The 18918-nt window shown below is 46.5% G+C and overlaps 1 long non-coding RNA gene across 1 annotated transcript; it reads right to left on the bottom strand.

The window, feature by feature from the left end:
* Positions 1 to 201: 201 nt before the first annotated feature.
* LOC119969480 lies at positions 202 to 14364 on the bottom strand. Its single transcript, XR_005461378.1, has 2 exons — positions 14233 to 14364; positions 202 to 1039 (listed from the first exon to the last, which is right to left on the bottom strand). It is a non-coding gene; the product is annotated as an uncharacterized LOC119969480 (long non-coding RNA).
* Between the last annotated feature and the right edge of the window lie 4554 nt (positions 14365 to 18918).

Below are 18918 nucleotides of genomic sequence, written 5' to 3'. Positions count from 1 at the left end.
AAACAGATACCTACTTATGTGCTAAAAACAATGCTGCCAATTGTACAGAGCTGCTGTTGTTGAGCCAGCACATAATACCCTACCAGTTATTTTATTCTAACTTTTTTTTTGTTTGTTGTTGTTTGTTTTGTTTTTTGTGCGTGTTCTCTTCTCTTATATATATGTATTCTAATTTGTGTACATAACGGTAAATATACTTTATTCAAAAACCTATAAAAAACATTTATTTTAAAAAATCAAAGAGCAAAGGGCACCAATTGGAAACAGAGTAATAATCACCCAATTTAATTTTTTCCTATTCACCAGTGGTGGGGTTAAAATTGACATGCATTGAAATGAATATATTGTAATGTATAAAACAGCCTGGCAATTTTTTTCGTCATGATTGTTGAAGACTAATTTCACCCTTACTGGTTTAACACTGTATGGTAACAAGGTTCAGTCTTGAGTGCTGTTCTGAAGATATATTTAATGAGATTGATCCAGATGGATGCTGGAAGCACATGAAAGTACAGATATCATCTCTCTTTGGCAACAGTTTGTTGTTCTGAGATGGTTCTTCTATCTTGGACTCGAGGCATGGGATTTGATTAGTAGACAAAATGTAGTCATACTTTGATGTGCTTGTATGCCGGAGCCACTACATTTGACAGAGCATGAACATATTCCTCCATCCTTTGTTGCAGTCTGGTGATGACCTCTGACAGCTCTGCCTGATGTTTTTATGTATGTCCTTGCACCTTCAACAATTCTCTCATGGTCATTTCCAGAGGCTCATCATTGGACTCGGACTCAGCAGTGGCATAGTTTACAGCAGTTGCCCAAGTGTGTAGAGCTCAGCTGTCACTGCCTCCACCTCCTACAGACACAGGTCCATGAGGTGATCACCAGGCTGTGACCCCAAATCTATTCCAGAACTGTGGCCCACCAAATGCGTGTACGTGCACTGGTGGAGGGTGCAGGTGAACGTAGTGATGGGTCTTCCTCAATTGCTTCATCTACTTCCTCATTGAGGTCCTCTGCCTATTCTTGCTACTGGCTGGAAGAAAGAGAAAATACAATTAGTGATTGACTAGACGGGCTCCTACACGGGTTTGTTTCCTTCGAGTGCCATGATAATGCAGAAGATCACAATTTCCTGGTTTGTAGTGACTAAATGTCTGAGCAGTTGCTGTTTAAATATGACGGAGACCTCCGACCCCATGAGATAGTGGACAAAGTGCTGAATTTCTGCCCACACTGCCACAAGATTCGATTAACTCCTCGTTGATGTGTAATTAATTAACTGAAAAGTGAAAAATCAGGGTACAAAATTCCATCCTGCTGCCCAACAGGAATCTCACCATCACACATAGGGCGGAATTCAATGGAAAACTTTCTAAGTTCATTCTTGGCGGGTTTTTCAGGGAGTTTCCTGCCAGCTGTGCCGATGAGTTCCCATGTGCAGTATCCACCAGCATTCGGTTCCGCGGCCAATTCAGGGAGGCGGCAGCTGGGCACCAATCAGTGCTGGTCCAGACAAACATGGACCAGGTGGAACGGCACCCGGGGTCTCCTGGGCCACTGGAGACCCCAGGATGGTCAGGTCAGTGCACGGTGGCTCCCAGGCCCTCCCCCTGGAACGTCGGCACCTTGGCACTGCCAAGGTGCACAGATGGCACTGCCAATCCAGCAGGAGGACTGCCTGGATTCCAGGATGGCAGTGCCAGGGTGCCCAAATGCCAGCGTGGCACTGCCAAGGGCCAGGGGGCAAGGAGGGCCTTGCCCATAAAATGAGGGTGGGAGGGTTGAAGGGTGGGAGACTGCAGGGCAGGTAATTAGGGGTCTCTGGGAAGTTGAGGGCTTGATGGGTGGGGGTCCTGGAAGGGAGAGGTTGTTGTAAGGGGGCTGGGAGGCCTGAAAAAGGGGGGCCCCAGGGACCCCATAGCGGAGTGTTTGCACTTGGGGGGGTGTGGGGCAGTTTCCATGTGTGTGGGGGGTGACATTGCCCATGGGTGGGGGTGAGGGGGACCCACAAGCTCACTTAGAGATCGAGGCGTGCATGACGGCCAGTATGGGTGCCAGAATGTGATGCATGGAGGGGCTCTGTCACCCTCTGGGTGTGGGGGGGGGGTGTCAGATTACGAGTGTGTGGGATGGGGGTCAGTGCCAGGGCACACTGCTGTCTATTCCCCCGGCCGTCCTGAAGAGGTTGTGCAGTTTTTTTCGACACTGCTGGCCGGACCGGACGGTGTTGCCCACGACGCTGACAGCCTCTGTCACCTGCGCCCAGGCACGGTGAATGGCAGCAGCTGGCAACCTCCTCCCAGGGCCAGGGTACAGGGTCATCCGTCTCTCCTGCACTGTATCCAGGAGGGTCCCTAGCTCAGCGTCAGTGAATCTTGGGGTCGCGCGTCTTACTGCCATCTTCTTAACTGGAATGGTTTGTGTGGGGAGTGAAGTGTATATTTGCAGCTGAACCTTGTCAGCCTCCTGAGTGCCGATTGCAAAACCGGCGAATCCTGCATCATTTCTTATTGGAATCGATTGTGCAGTAGCGGAAATGGTCCAGGTGCGGCGCCAGCCTTGCTGTCGTGGAACTCCATGAATTCTGCGTCGGCATCAAAACTTAGGGCGCGGTTCTCCGGAAATAATTATAATAATAATAAGCGCTTATTGTCACAAGTGGGCTTTAATGTAGTTACTGTGAAAAGCCCCTAGTCGCCACATACCGGCGCCTGTTCTGGGAGGCCAGTACGGGAATTGAACCCGCGCTGCTGGTTTTGTTCTGCATTAGAAACCAGCTGTTTAACCCACTGTTTAACCCCTTCTTAAGTGCTGAAGTGCTGTAGCGAGCGGGACATGCCGCGAGCTTCCGGATGCTCGGCACAGCAAGGCCGACAACGCAATTCAACATTAATTGATCCACTTAACGAGGCCTCACGGGCTTCTCACTGCAAATGAAGGCTCGCCAGCTGATTCGCTGGTACTGCGCTCACTAGCCCCTCACTAACACTAAAGTTGCACTTGCTCAGCCAACCCCAGCCAGTTCGCAATAATGGTGATGAGGAGACCAGCCCCAAGATTCGGGGACACTGTCAGAGGGCTGCTAGATCCCAGGACCCAGCTGGGTCCCAGCCTGATGCTGAGCCTCTGGAACAGAGTTACCCGGAGCTGATGGAGATGTTAGGGAGCAGCCGGGACATTCAGAGGGGGATGTTTGCGTCCAGCAGATCCATAGCCACTTGGAGGAGTCCCAGAGGCTATGGGCGCAGGAGATGTCGCTGGCAATGCGTGGCACTGAGGCCACCCCTACTAGAGTGGCGACTGCAGTGGAAGGTCTGGTGCACGACGTCGGCACCATGAGTGAAGGTGTCCAAGGTGTCACGCAGTCGGTGACGGCTATGGCTGAGGGTCTCAGCAGAATGTCCCACTTGCTGGGGTACATGTCTCCTGAAGTATTTTCAAAGCATCCACCAGTATCCCTCTCCTGTGTCTCCTGAAATACTTTCAGAACATCCACCACTATCCCTCACCTGAGTCTCCAGCAGTACCTCCAGAGCATTCACCACTATCCCTCTCCTGGGCTTCCTGCAATACCTGCAGAGCCTCCAACTTTGTCCTTCTCCTGAGCCTCATGCAGCACCTCTGGGGCCTCTATCACTATCCCTCTCCCGGGCCTGCTGCAATTCCTCCAGGGCACCCACCACTGTCCCTCTCCTAGGCCTCCTGGTATGTCCAGTGCCTCCACCACTATCTATCTCCTGAGTTTCCTGCAGTACCTGCCAGGCCTCTAGTGGGCATCCAGCAGTACCTCTTGGGCTTCCACCATTGTCCCTCGCAGGTTGCCTGCAGTGCCTCCCGGGTCTCCACCACCACCCCTCTTCCAAACCTCCTGCAACGCCTCCAGGGCCTCCACCACTGTCTCTCTCCTGGGTCTCCTTTAGTATCTCCTGGGCTTCCACCATTGTTCCTCTCCAGGTTGCCTGCAGTACCTCCGGGGCCTCCACCATTGTCCCTCGCCCAGGCCTCCTGCAGTACCTCCGGGGCCTCCACCATTGTCCCTCGCCCAGGCCTCCTGCAGTACCTCCGGGGCCTCCACCATTGTCCCTCGCCCAGGCCTCCTGCAGTACCTCCTGGGTATCCACTATTGCTGGGTCAGAAAAAAATTGCCAGTCTCTGATTGGCTTGCAGCTCTTGGGAGCAGGATCTTCATCCTGAAGACCCCTAAAAGCAGGCAGGCCTGATTGGATTAATCTCATTGGAGCTTCCAGAGATGGCTGTGGTGGGGTTAGGCACTGGCTCTCTGGCTAGTGATGGGACCATTGTCATGATCATTAAATTTAATTTGATATTTCCGTATTTGGGGTTACCAACACTGTCATTCCGCACAAGAGGATCAATGGCAAGGTTATACTCAATGGGCTAATCTCACCCACGCAGAAGTGAGAGAGACAGCACAATTACATCTACATGTAGTGAAGTCTACAGAAAAGCAGTGGGGGGTATTCAGAAAGGAAATGGAGAGGGTACAGGCCCAAAATGTTCCTTCTCGGGTGGCAGAAAGGAGTAACAAGCCCAGAGAACCATGGATGATCAGAGATACGATGAGAAGGAAAGGAGAGGCTTTTAGTAGGTATAAGGGGAGCAAATCATTGGAGCATTAGTGGGGTACAGAAAGTACAGAGTGGAGTTTAAAAAAGCAATTAGGAGAGCAAATAGGGGAAATGTGAAAGCTCTGGCTAGTAAAAATAGGGAAGATCCCAAGATGTTTGACGTATATCAATGGCAGAGGATAACGAGGGAAAGAGTAAGGCCCATTTGAGACCAAGGGGCAATCTGTGGCTGGAGCTAGAGGACATTGGTAGGATGTTGAATGAATACTTCCCATCCATCTTCACCCAAGAGAATGAGGATGTAGGTATGGAACTCAGGGAGAGAGACTGTGAGGTTCTTGAGAAAATTGACATAGGGAATGACAAGGTATTGGAGGCTTAAAAGTGGACAAATCTCCAGGTCCGATGAATTGTGTCCCTGGCTGCCGTGGGAGAACAGGGATATTCAGCATGGCTTTGTCAGGAGGAAGGCATACCTAACAAATTTGATTGATTTTGAGGTGACCAGGTATATAAATGAGGGTAGTGCAGCTGATGCATTTTGTATGGATTTCAACAAAGCCTTTGACAAGGTCCCACATGGAAGACATATAAAGAAGGCAAATGCTTATGGGATTCAAAGTAATTTGATAAGGTGGATTCAACATTGGCTGAGCTATAGGAGACAGAAGACGATGATAGATGGCTGCTTTAGTAACTGGAAGCCAGTGTCCAATGGTGTACCACAGGAATCTGTGCTAGGTCCCCTATTTGTCATTTATATAAACACATAGATGATGATGTGGCGGGGGGAGGAGGGGGGGGGGGGGCGGTAGGATCAGTAAGTTTGCTGATGACACAAAGATTGGCTGGGTGGTTACCAGTGAGGTTGAGTGTTGTGGGTTACAGGAAGATATTGACGGGATGGTCAAATGGGTAGATAAGTGGCAGGTAGAATTTAACCCTGAAAAGTATGAGGTGATATACTTTGGAAGGAGTAATTTGACATGGAAATATTCAATGAAAGGCATGACGTAGGTGATGAAAATGGCAAATGGGACACTTGCCTTTATCAACCAAGGCATAGATTACAAAAACAACAAGATCATGTTGGAGTTGTATAGAACTTTAGTGAGGCTGTGTGCAATTCTGGTTGCCACATTATAGGAAGGCTGTGGTTGCACTGGAGGAGGTGAACAGGAGATTCACCAAGATGTTGTCTGGGATGGAACATTTGAGTTATGAAGAGAGGTTGAGCAGGCTTGGGTTGTTTTTGCTGGAGAAGAGAAAACTGAGGGGCAACCTGATCGAGTTGTACAAAATTATGAGGAACATGGACGGGGCAGCTAGGAAACAGCTGTTCCCCTTAATTGAAGGGTAAGACAGGCGGGGACTCAAGTTCAAGGTGAGGAACAGGAGGTTTAGGGGGTATGTGAGGAAAACCTTTGTTACCCAGAGGGTGGCGATGGTCTGGAATGCACTGCCTGGGAGCGAGGTAGAGGTGGGTTGCCTCACATCCTTTAAGAAGTACCTGGAGGAGCATGTCATAACATTCAAGGCTATCGGCCTGGTAAATGGGATTAGGTCGGTAGGTCCAGTATTTTTCACATGTCGGTGCAGACTCGATGGGCTGAAGGGCATTTTACGCACTGAGGGATTCTGTGATTCATTCAACTCTCCTGCTATGCTCCTACAAGCACCCCAGAATCAAAATGTACAATGGCTTGATTATACAGATATGTAAATGACCACTGAAACGTTTTGGCATCCTTCCATCTATGAAAGGTGAAAGCGGTGGCATTGTGGTATTTTCACTGGACTAGTAATACCAGAGATCCAGAGTAATGCTCTGAAGACCCAGGTTCAAATCCCTCCACTGCAGATTATGATACTTGAATTCAATGAAAATCTGGAATTAAAGGTCTGATGATGACCATGAAACCATTGTTGATTCTCGTAAAAACCATCTGCTTCAGTAATGTCCTTCAGGGAAGGGAATCTGTCATCCTTATCTACTCTGGCCTATATGTGACTTCAGATCCACAGCAACTAGATTAACTCTTAACTGCCCCTCAAGGGTAATTAGGGATGGAAAATAAATGCTGGCTCAGTCTGCGATGCCCACATCCCATAAACAATTTTTTTTTTAAACGGACAGGCTGCAAGCAAATTCATTTTTTTTTAAAAATAATTTTTATTGAAAAATTTTGAATTTATACAACAATGACGCACCATAGTAAAATACCAAAAATAACAATAATATTAACAATCATAAACATTCGCCCCACCTCCATGCACAACACAGTATTTTAACAACAACGCAAATTAACCCAATATAAAGTTACAGAATAGACACTACAATAAGGAACCCCCCCGGGTTGCTGCTGCTATTGACCAAGTTACCTATCTTTGAGCCAGGAAGTCCAGAAAAGACTGCCATTGTTTATAGAACCCTTGTATTGATCCTCTCAGGGCAAATTTGACCCTTTCCAATTTTATAAATCCTGCCATGTCACTGATCCAGGTCTCCACACTTGGGGGCCTCGCATCCTTCCACTGTAGCAGAATCCTTCGTCGGGCTACTAGGGACGCAAAGGCCAGGACACCGACCTCTTTCGCCTCCTGCATTCCCGGCTCTACCGCAACTGCAAAAATCGCGAGTCCCCACCCTGGTTTGACCCTGGATCCAACCACCCTCGACACCGTCCCCGCCACCCCCTTCCAGAATTCTTCCAGTGCTGGGCATGCCCAGAACATATAGGCGTGGTTCGCTGGACTCCCCGAACATCTGGTGCACCTGTCCTCACCCCCAAAGAACCTACTCATCCTAGTCCCGGACATGTGGGCCCGATGCAGCACCTTAAATTGGATGAGACTAAGCCTCGCACATGAGGAGGAAGAGTTGACTCTCTCCAAGGCATCTGCCCAAGTCCCGTCCTCTATCTGCTCCCCAAGTTCCTCCTCCCATTTAGGCTTCAGCTCCTCCATTGATGACTCCTCCACCTCCTGCATTACCTTATACAGTAGTCCCCCGTTATACCGCGCTCCGCAATACCGCGGTTCGCGATATACCGCGGGGGGGTTTATGGACCCCAACTGTCAGTTGTGTCAATTTCAGCGGCCGGCTCACTTTGATCCGGAGAGGGAAGCTGCTCTCACTGAAGCAATCAGCCGGCCGCTGAAATTGACACTGCCGGCTGCTCTCTCCCTCCAATCAGAAACATTAAAACTTAAAAGTTGGATTGGAGGGAGAGAGCAGCGGGCAGTGTCAATTTCAGCGGCCGGCTGATTGTTTCAGTGAGAGCAGCTTCCCTCTCCGGATCAAAGTGAGCCGGCCGCTGAAATTGACACTGTTTTAATTGGATCCACGATGGGGGTTTTAAATTTATTTAAAAATCTATGCTAGCGCTTCCCATTGTGAGTCTACGGGGGTCTGACCTCTCCCCCCGCCCCCCGTAGACTCACAATGGGAAGCGCTAGCATAGATTTTTAAATAAATTTAAAACCCCCATCATGGATATCCGCGGCTCGGATACAACGCGGGTGGCTGTCTTGGACCCCAACACCCGCGTTATAAAGGGGGACTACTGTAGATGTCAGACATCTTCCCCTCTCCGACCCACACCCCCGAAAGCACTCTGTCCATCATCCCCCGCGACGGCAGCAGAGGGAATCCCTCTACCTGTCGCCTAGCAAACGCCTTTACCTGCAAGTATCTGAACAAGTTCCCTTGGGGAAGGCCAAATTTATCTTCCAGTTCCCCCAGGCCCGCAAACCTCCCGCCAATAAACAGGTCCCTCAATTTGCTGATGCCCGCCCTTTGCCACCCCCTAAATCCCCCATCCTTGTTCCCCGGGATGAACCGATGGTTGCCACCCAGTGGAGCCTCCATCGAGCCCCCTGTTTCCCCCCGATGCCATCTCCACTGTCCCCAGATTCTTAGGGTCGCTGCCACCACCGGGCTCGTGGTAAACCTCTTAGGGGAGAGTGGCAACGGTGCCGTTACCATGGCACCCAGGCTCGTACCTCTACATGACGCCATCTCCATTTTTTTCCACGCTGCCCCTCCCCCCTCCAAGCAAATTCATTTTAAGTGAGGTGTCTTCATATGACACAATGTTGCTGATGGCTGGAGATGCCAATCCTTGAGAGGCAGGTTCTGCCATAAGTGCCGCACATGAAGCTACCAAGTCTTATTGTGTGTTGTTGTTTTTGGTGTTGGCATCGATAGCCAAGCTGCTGTAGCCATTATTCTTCATCCTGGTGCATGCCAGTCCACAGGAGGTGTTACCAATTTCCTCTAATGTCAGCTTGAATTCCAATAATTGGCATTTAGGTTCTTCATGTCATGCCTGCAAACACCCTTGAAGCAGAGCTTTGGACATCCTACTGGTTGTAAAAGTCCTTGGATATGCAACCACCTTCTATCCTGCTAATGTGTCCAAGCCAACAAAGCCAATTTGGCGAGTGCTAACGAACTTGGAAGCTCTGCCTTTGAGAGGTGTAAGAAGTCTTACAACACCAGATTAAAGTCCAACAGGTTTGTTCTGAATCACTAGCTTTCGGAGCGCAGCTCCTTCCTCAGGTGAATGAAGAGGTGGGTTCCAGAAATACATATATAGACAAAGTTAATGATGGAAGACGATATTTTGAATGTGAGTCTTTGCAGGTAATTAAGTCTTTACAGGTCCAGATGGAGTGACTGAAGAGAGGAATAATCACAGGTTAAAGAGGTGTGAATTGTCTCAATCCAGGACAGTTGGTAGGATTTTGCAAGCCCAGGCCAGATGGTGGGGGGTGAATGTAATGCAACATGAATCCAAGGTCCCAGTTGAGGGCGTACTCATGTGTGCGGAACTTGGCTATCAGTTTCAGCTCGGTGATTTTGCGTTGTCACGCGTCCTGAACACCGCCTTGGAGAACGCTTAACTGAAGATCAGACGCTGAATGCCCTTGACTGTTGAAGTGTTCCCGATTAGAAGGGAACATTCCTGCCTGGCGATTGTCGCACGATGTCCGTTCATCCGTTGTTGCAGTATCTACATGGTCTCGCCAACGTACCACGCCTCGGGACATCCTTTCCTGCAGCGTATGAGGTAGACAACGTTGGCCGAGTCGCACGAATATGTACCGCGTACCTGGTGGGTGGTGTTCTCATGTGTAATGGCGGTACCCATGTTGATGATCTGGCACGTCTTGCAGAGGTTGCCATGGCAGGGTTGTGTGGTGTTGGGGGTCGCTGTTCTGAAGGCTGGGTAGTTTGCTGCATACAATGGTTTGTTTGAGGTTGCGCGGTTGTTTGAAGGCAAGTAGTGGGGTTGTGGGGATGGCCTTGGCAAGATGTTCATCTTCATCGATGGCATGTTGAAGGCTGCGAAGAAGATGTCATAGTTTCTCCGCTCAAGGGAAGTACTGGACGACGAAGGGTACTCTGTCGGTTGTGCCCCGTGTTTGCCTTCTGAGGAGGTTGGTGTGGTTTTTTTTGCTGCGGCACGTTGGAACTGTCGCTCGATGAGTCGAGCGCCGTATCCCGTTCGTACGAGGGCATCTTTCAGCGTCTGTAAATGTCTGTTACGTTCCTCCTCGTCTGAGCAGATCCTGTGTATACGGAGGGTTGTCCATAGGAGATGGCTTCTTTAATCTGCTTAGGGTGGAAGCTGGAGCAGTGGAGCATCGTGAGGTTATCCGTGGGCTTACGGTAAAGCAAAGTGCTGAGGTGACCGTCCTTGATGGAGATGAGTGTGTCCAAGAATGCAACCGAGAGGAAGAATGCATTTGAGAGGAGTGGCACATTTGTTCGCACTGTCTCTGTGGAGTTTGCACTCGATAGGCCAAATGGCCTCCTTCTGCACTGAAGGGATTCTATTCCATTCTATCTTATTTGTGATTTTGTCCTGCCAGGACATACTCAAAACGCTCTGTAGACAGCGAAGATGGAAATTGTTGAATTTCTTTTCTTGATAGCTGTAAGCCGCCAACGTTTCACAGCCATACACAGCAAGGTGTTGAAGGGTCAGTTTGGCATTCTTCCATGCATGTTTTGTGAGTTGGCCAAAGCTGGTGGCTGCTTTCCCTATGTGTGCATGAAGCTCTGATCATTGCCTGTCAGTGTGGATCCAAGGTAACAGAATTTGTTAACCATTTCCAGTGAGGTGTTAATCTGATCAAAATGTGGAGATGTCGGCGTTGGACTGGGGTGGGCAGTCCACGGCAATCCTACTTAATCAGATCAAAGACAGAGATGCAAAACGTTGTCCTATAACCAGTTTTGTTGACATTTAAAGTCAGAAGAACAAGCTACAGGCATGTGAGAGCGAGTCCATGAGTCTTTGTAGCCGAGTTTCCATGTGGGTGACTAACACAGTATCATCAGCACGGGCAGCACGGTAGCATTGTGGATAGCACAATCGCTTCACAGCTCCAGGGTCCCAGGTTCAATTCCGGCTTGGGTCACTGTCTGTGCGGAGTCGGCACATCCTCCCCGTGTGTGCGTGGGTTTCCTCCGGGTGCTCCGGTTTCCTCCCACAGTCCAAAGATGTGCAAGTTAGGTGGATTGGACATGATAAATTGCCCTTAGTGTCCAAAATTGCCATTAGTGTTGGGTGGGGTTACTGGGTTATGCGGATAGGGTGGAGGTCTTAACCTTGGGTAGGGTGCTCTTTCCAGGAGCTGGTGCAGACTCGATGGGCCAAATGGCCTCCTTCTGCACTGTAAGTTCTATGATCTGTGATCAGCATAAAGGAGTTCTCTGATAAGAATGCAATGCATTGTTGACTTTGCTTTCAGTCTTGACAGATTGTAGAGCATGTCATCTATGTGAGTAGACTCCTTCCAAATATGTTGGGAAGACAAAGGTCAGAAGCCTGAAACAAATGTCAGAGTTGGGTCCTGGAAATTGTCAGAATTGGAGCCATCAAATCAGTGTATGTTGTCATGCAAGAAGCAGATTAAGGTGTGAAGCTTTGATGGACAGGCAATTTCCCTCCAAATCTTGTAGAGCCTTGCTGTGCCGATGCCTTTGTGAAATCTATGTAAAGATTCCCTATGTTCTATATTCCCTACATTTCTTTTGTAGTGGATACACCCAAAGGAACAATTTACCTAGTGTCATTCCCCCATCTCCTCTCCATGGCCCTGCAAATTCTTCCTTTTCAGATAATAACCTTGAATGCCATGATTGGACCTTCCTTCCCCACTGATGTACCCACACTCTCAGATTTCAGGTCCCAACCATAAATCAATGAATGAAACTCCCCACTGCGGTGGTGATTTGAACTCATGCCTCAGGATCATTGGACCAGGTATCTGGATTAGTAGCCCAGTAACTTAACCATTATGTCGCCATTCCATGATCATGCCCACACTAGATCTGCCACCATGTTTCCAGGTCCGCTCGGTCCACAAGTAAACCAAGTTTTTAAAGTTTGACCATAACAATTGAGGCCTTCCCCGTAACATTAAGAAGTGAGATGCCCCTGTAGTTGTAGTCTTCTGCTGCCTTTGTTTTTGTATAGCATGATGATTTTTGCATCATTCATCTCATGTGGAATAGTGCCTACTTTTCAGCAGAGAAGGAGAAAATCATAAAGTTTTGGCAATAGATGGAACTTTCCTTGCTTGAGCAGTTCAGCTGGGATTCCATCCTTGACGGCTGTCGTTTTTTTTGCTAAGTAGTCAATTGAGTTCAAGTGATGAGGTTTCTTCAACTAACTCATCCATGACAGGACATCTAAGTTTATGCTTAAACAGTTGATAAATAGTTTCCTAAAATTTTAGTATAGAAATATTGAAATGTACAATGCCTGCAGAAGAAATGTATGAAGGAATTTTTAAGAAGTCAATAAAATATCACAGAACATTTATTTATTCAGATTGAGCTACTAGTCAAGGCACAGGTATGTGTGGAGAATCTGGCACTCTGTGTCACCAGATATGCATTAAGAAGTCTGACTTGATACTTGTCTGGACTGGAGTAACCTTATCATACACCAAGCCCTCATGCTTGTAGGATATACCAGCCAGTTTGCACAGATTTAGAATAAATGGCAGCCAATAGGTTAAATGATGTCTTCCATGTTCAGTAGAGCTAGTCAGTGCTGGATAAAAGTAAGCATTGAAAGCAATCCAGTACGAAAAGAACTACTGAGTGACCCTGAAAAGAGTAAAATATGCCAATTGCATTTTCATATTTTCTTCTTACTCAACTCAAGAATCTGCAGCTAGATAAGATTCAGTATACAAAGCCTGACACATGAATGAAAATGTCAGAAATACATGGATGTAATAAATTAGTTCCCAAAAGGCTTTTCTCTTCTTAGGAAAGCATTCCTGTCCAAATCATGCCTCTGCCTATGGTATCCTCAACAAGCTTAATCTATTTTATGGCCCGTTGAAAGAGATGGATAGTCTCATTTATTTCTGAGTGCATTAGAAGTAAGTCCAAGGTACTTAGGTCAGGATTTGCAAAAATTCTGCAACATTAAGATTCAGGGTGAGAAATTGCCTCAATTGCCTATTGCTTGTAGTGACACTATGGAGACTTCATGCCAATCTACCAGTGTTCCTCGTACCAACAGCCACTCACTGTGTGATCGTGTGACGGTTTGTACATCAGAAGGCACTGATATAGCAATATTCAAACTTCACTTAGCTCTTCAGTTGATGTGAAGCCAGGATCCCAAATGTGGGCAACAATATCCAGGCAGTATCTCCATTATTTACTCAAGAAAACAAGCATGACATTGCAAGATGGGCCCTGCAGGAGCATTATTGAAAAGGTCAAGCACCTTTTCAAGAGGTAGCTCGGATGGCCCAGCCCGGTCTGGTATGGTCTGATGGTGATCATGGCTGATATTTTTCTCATCCCCATTCTCCTGCCCTCTCCCCATAACTCTTGATCCCCTTATTAATCACCTCTCCTCCACCCTGTCCAAAATTCTGTCCAGCTCTGACTCCGTGAATCGGGACACAGGTCTCCGTGCAGCCACTTTCTTGGCTGGAATGAGAATGTGTGGGGAGTGTAGTGCTTATAAGCAGCTCCAGCTTGTCAGGTTGTCCTGCACCAATTCCGGCCCCAGCGAATCAGATGCCAGCGGGAGTGGGAATTGCTCCAGATTCACGTGGGTAGTGTGTTGGCCCATTAGCATGTCCTCACTCACTCCCTGAATAGCACCGCCAACCAGAACGCAAAACACACGCAATTCAGTCCCAACGACAACCTCTCCCAAACAGAGAATCCTGCTCCAGATCATCTGTTTTTGTGATGTTAGTTAAGGAATGAATATTGGGTGAAACACCGAGGGATAATTTCTTTGCTTTCTTCAAAATAAGTACCATGGAATCTTATTTATCCACTTGAGAAGGCAGATGTTGCCTTGGTTTAATATCTCATCTGAAAGACAGCACCTCTGACAGTACTACATTACAGTGTCGCATTTGTGTTTCGTGCTCCAGTTGCAGAGTAAGACTCGAAACCTTGAATTCAAATGCAAAAATGCTATCAACTGAGGTTTGTGTGCTCGGATTAAGTACCTCAATCACCATGTGGTTTGCTTTCCTGTCATCTATTCTGGCATAAATCCAATGCTTAACATTGGCATTGAGGCATTTTGTTGAAGCTAAACTACAGAAATCGAAATAAAATCAATTATAAAGCTACCTTTGATAACATGCAAAACAGCACTGACAGGGAATTTAAAATTTCAGGGTCGACTTCCCACTACATTGCAGTTTGGTTGTTTCAGTCAAAAATAAACACAAACAAGCAGCTGAATGATGTCAGTAGTGAACTGTGGTTTGACAGGAAATACAAGCCGCAACCCAAAAACGGGCAGCGTCAAGCCAAGTAATAATGTTTATCAAAGACAGATAAATAACTTTGTAATGGCCTATTTATTTAAAGGGTCAGTAAAAGCCACAAATGACGTTCTACACAGCACAACATTTTTTTTTTAAATCACCACAAAGAAGGAAATCATTTTGTTTGCAGGGAGCTGTATGTGTGAGTTTGCCACAAAGGAGTCGGGGAAAATGAGAGGAGGAAATCGTAAAGTTCAAAAACTTTACACTATTTTGGCAGAGCAGAGTTGACATTTGAAAGATGCCTTTCTTGCTCAGTCATACCAGGCACAATGTTAGGAACAAGTTGTTTTTCCACAAAACATTTATTCATTGGTAGAAAAAAGCTAAGTATTTCTATCTTTAAAATGTCTTTAAAACTCCAAAGTATTTTGCTTTTCTCATGTCGAGTGGATGACTCTCGGACAAATGGACGTAACCACAAGAGGACAGACAGGCCAATCAGAAGAGAACTTAGAGGCAAATTTTAATGGACGCCTGGGTGGTAATGGCGGACATGGTACAATAGTGGGGAACCGCGCGGGATGACTCCCTGATGTCGCCTTGCCACCAGGACACTTATCCAGCGAAAGGACCAAATGCACATCAGCTGCCTTCTTCAAGAAAGTGGGCAACTGATTTGCATAATTGCCTTATTAAGGGCCACTTTACAGGGAAGCAGTTCCTGTGACATTTAACTCCCAGACTTACCCTGGCTCTGAATTTTAAAAAAAAATCTTACCTTAGAGCTCCTCGGATCTTCTGCATGCTCAGTGCCCTCTGATCAGGCTGGCAGTGGCTGGCAGTATCAGGAGCCCACCTGCCATCCTTAATTGGACTACAAGGCTGCCTGTGGTAAGATTGCAGAGCTGGTCCCAGCAAATACGGGCTTCTGGACCTGCTTTTCATGCCAATGTTAGGGTCCTAAAGCTCAGAGTACAAGTTAGGTCAAGAAACATTTCTCCATACGCAGAAAGTAGTTGAAACTAACATAATTAATAATTTAAAATTTGGTGCTGATAGATTTTTGCCAGTCAAACGTATAAGAGAATCTGGTGCCAAATCAGGTGAGTAGAGTTAAGATATAGATTAACCATTATTTAATTGAACAGGGAGCTGAATAGCCTTCTATTTCTCCTGTTTGTATGTCTCCAAATATACATTTTCTTCTTTTGTGTCATAATGCTGAGTCATGGTTACAAAAGCAAGTAGCTGTAGAAGGTACCAAATGCAATCCTGTTTTCACCTGATCATCCGCATTTCTAGCTAAAGTCACTGGATTGTGGTCAGAAGTAAAGAAACTAAATTGATTTTCCCCTTCCTAACCCGAGGAAGTGTAAGCCAATTGTAGAATCTCTACAGCCACCCTGTGAGGTTAATAAATTGGACTTCATATCTGATTTATTTTGCTTCAACATTCATGGAGATTAACATTGATAGGGACAAAGAACAAGGGGTTGGGAAGGGAAGAAATACTGGGAACCTCAACTGCCAATTGAAGCATAAGAAGCAGTGCATTGCCAATTTGATTCATTCCATGTTAACATTAAGAGGTGAAGGACTCACCAGCACCATTACAACTGCAGTACTGAGGGCCTGCACACAGAGCTAGCTGCACCCTTGACCAAGCTGGTTTCGTACAACTGGCATTGACCTGATAATGTGGAAGATTGCATAGGTATGTTCTATCCACAAAAAAGGGATACATCTAACCCAACCGGTCAATGCCCTGACATAAAAGCAAATGCTGGAAAAACGAAGAAGGTCTGGCAGCATCTGTGGAACTCTAGTTTTATCTCTGAAGAAGAGTCATACAGGCTTGAAGCATTGGGATCATTTTTCTGGTCTTGCCCACCACGGGAATTGTCACGGGCAGGACGGAAAATCTGGCAAACCAATGAAAGGACTGTCCACCTTGGGCAAGAATTTCCGGTTTTGGGACATTCGTGACCAGAAAAGTTGCGCCCATTAGCTCTTGTCTCACTCTACAGATGCTGCCAGACTGGCTGAGTTTTTACAGCACTTTCTGTTTGAATGTCCTTACAGACTCCTTACATTCACACAATACATGATGGAAGGAGTCATCAATAATGCTACCAAGTGACACCTACTCATCTATACTCAATTCAGGCTCTGTCAGAACCACTTAGCTCCAAAAATGGATATATGAACTTACTGTGAGAGAAATGCGAGAGTATTTAAAGATTACTGCAAATAGTCTACAAAAGAGGTGCAATTTAAGCAGTAAACAACAGCTTTGCTTTGTCAGCTTCCCATCACAAAGCAAAAGTATTTATTTCTAAAGTATGTCCATTGTGGCTTGAAGTGGCAAACCACATTGGTTTCTCATGCCAAGGAGTGGTGGGACATAGTTCCATAGCCAGGATTCCTCATATGATAAATATTCTATTTCAACTTGATTGTTACAAGAAAACTTAGTGTGGTCAAAGTTGTTCCCCACACAAAGAAAGGGAAAACTGGAGATCAGAATGTCACTCTGATCTGTTCCATTGCATTCCCAAGTGTCCACAGAGAACACGGCATTGGCAGCCCACGATACATAAAGGAATAAAATGAAAATAGATGTCACAAAAGAGGCTGAAAACAGAAATTTCTATTCACTGTATACACAGAAATATCATAGAATTTAGAGTGCAGAAGGAGGCCATTCGGCCCATCAGGTCTGCACAGGCTCTTGGAAAGAGCACCCTACCCAAGCCCACACCTCCACCCTATCCCCATAACCCAGTAACCCCACACAACACTAAGGGCAATTTTGGACACTAAGGGCAATTTATCATGGCCAATCCACCTAACCTGCACATTTTTGGACTGTGGGAGGAAACTGGAGCACCTGGAGGAAACCCACGCAAACATGGGGAGAACGTGCAGACTCCGCACAGACAGTGACCCAAGCTGGGAATCGAACCTGGGACCCTGGAGCGGTGAAGCAATTGTGCTAACCACTATGCTACCGTGCTGTCAACCAGATCGCACACTCGTAGAATGGTTAGAGGAGAGAGGACATTGAACTTGTTGTGTCCTTGGTGTCTCTGCAACAGCAATTTACCTAGTCCCACTCCCCTGATTATTTCACAATGCCCTGCAAAGACTTTCACTTCAGATAATTATCTAATTTTCTTTGAAGGCCATGATTGAAACTTTCCACCACACTGTCAGGCAGAGATTCCAGATCTTAATTAAAAAGGTGGTTCCTCCTGTCATTGTTGGTTCTTTTGCTGATCACCTTAAATCGGTGTCCTCTGGCTCTTGGCCCTTCTGCCAACATGACTGTTTCTCCCTATTTACTCTTCCTTCCTTTCATAATTTTGAACACCTCTATCACATCTCTCTTACTCTTCTCAAAGGAGAACAGCCAAAGATTCTCAAACCTATCCAGAAAGCTGAAGCTTCTCATCCTGGAACCATTCTTGTCAATCTTTCCTGCATCCTTTCTAAGCCATCACATCCTTCCTAAAGTGTGGTGCCTAGAATTGAACACAATATTCCAGGTGAGGGCAAATCAGTGTTTTATATAGGTTTATTAGAACCGTCTTGCCTTTGTACTCTATGCCCCTATTTATTAAGTCCAGGATCTCAAGGCAGTTCGCATTATGGATTATTGGCTAGAGCCCAGCCATCCATTAATCTTCTAAAACAGCTACACCCAAGGGAAATCTTTGTTTCATTGACAGCTCTTTCTCTTAGATCTATTTGCCATTTCTACAATGTTTATTTACACAAGATAAAAAAGTGTCAAGTGTCTGCAATCTCAACTGTTGATACATTGAAGGTTTGGATGATTGATACTTTTCTAAGGCTGCAGTAAAGGTAGTCTTTTTAAACAAGTTAAGAATGAATGACATTTGTTTTTAAACTTGTCCACGGATGGCATTGTACTATAGGATTTTGTATAGAGTGTATACTGGGTGGATGGCGATTCTGTATAGAGTCTATACTGGGTGTATGGCAATGGAAGTTCCATAGGTTGGCATGGTGGGTTTTTAGGGGCCTTTGGGGTTGGATGGAGGGGCATTGTTTGGTATAAAGGGTATGAAGGACCATTAGGGATGGGTTGAGCGCTATGAGTTGGCATGGACTTGGCACAAGTAGTGTATGTTTGGATGAAGGGATGGATTCAATGAGAAATCCTATTGACAGCGGGGGGACCAGAATATCCCATCGCTGGCAAATAGCGGGCTGTCTCTCACAGCCAGGAAACATGATGCCCCCCCCCCCCCCCCACCCCAGTTAATCTTGTTTCTCTTCACTTTTATGACCGTTCCCTGGACAAAGTCCCTAATTTGTCATGATTCTGGATGAGATACCCTCAAATTGTTATGATCCCGGCCGAAGAGAGATGAACTGGCTCCCCTTCTTTATTCAACCCCTTCAGTTGGTTGCAACAAAGTTAATTTAAAAAGGATCCCTTCACCCATGGGTACCATTTCCCAGTCCAAATGTATTTCATGTTTTTAAAGGAGTGTGGTGAATGTAATATATATGT

This window comes from Scyliorhinus canicula, chromosome 7 (assembly GCF_902713615.1).
Source record: "Scyliorhinus canicula chromosome 7, sScyCan1.1, whole genome shotgun sequence".
Taxonomy (NCBI): Eukaryota; Metazoa; Chordata; class Chondrichthyes; order Carcharhiniformes; family Scyliorhinidae; genus Scyliorhinus; species Scyliorhinus canicula.
Note: the sequence above shows the minus strand (reverse complement) of the source record. Positions and strands in the feature narration are given on the sequence as shown.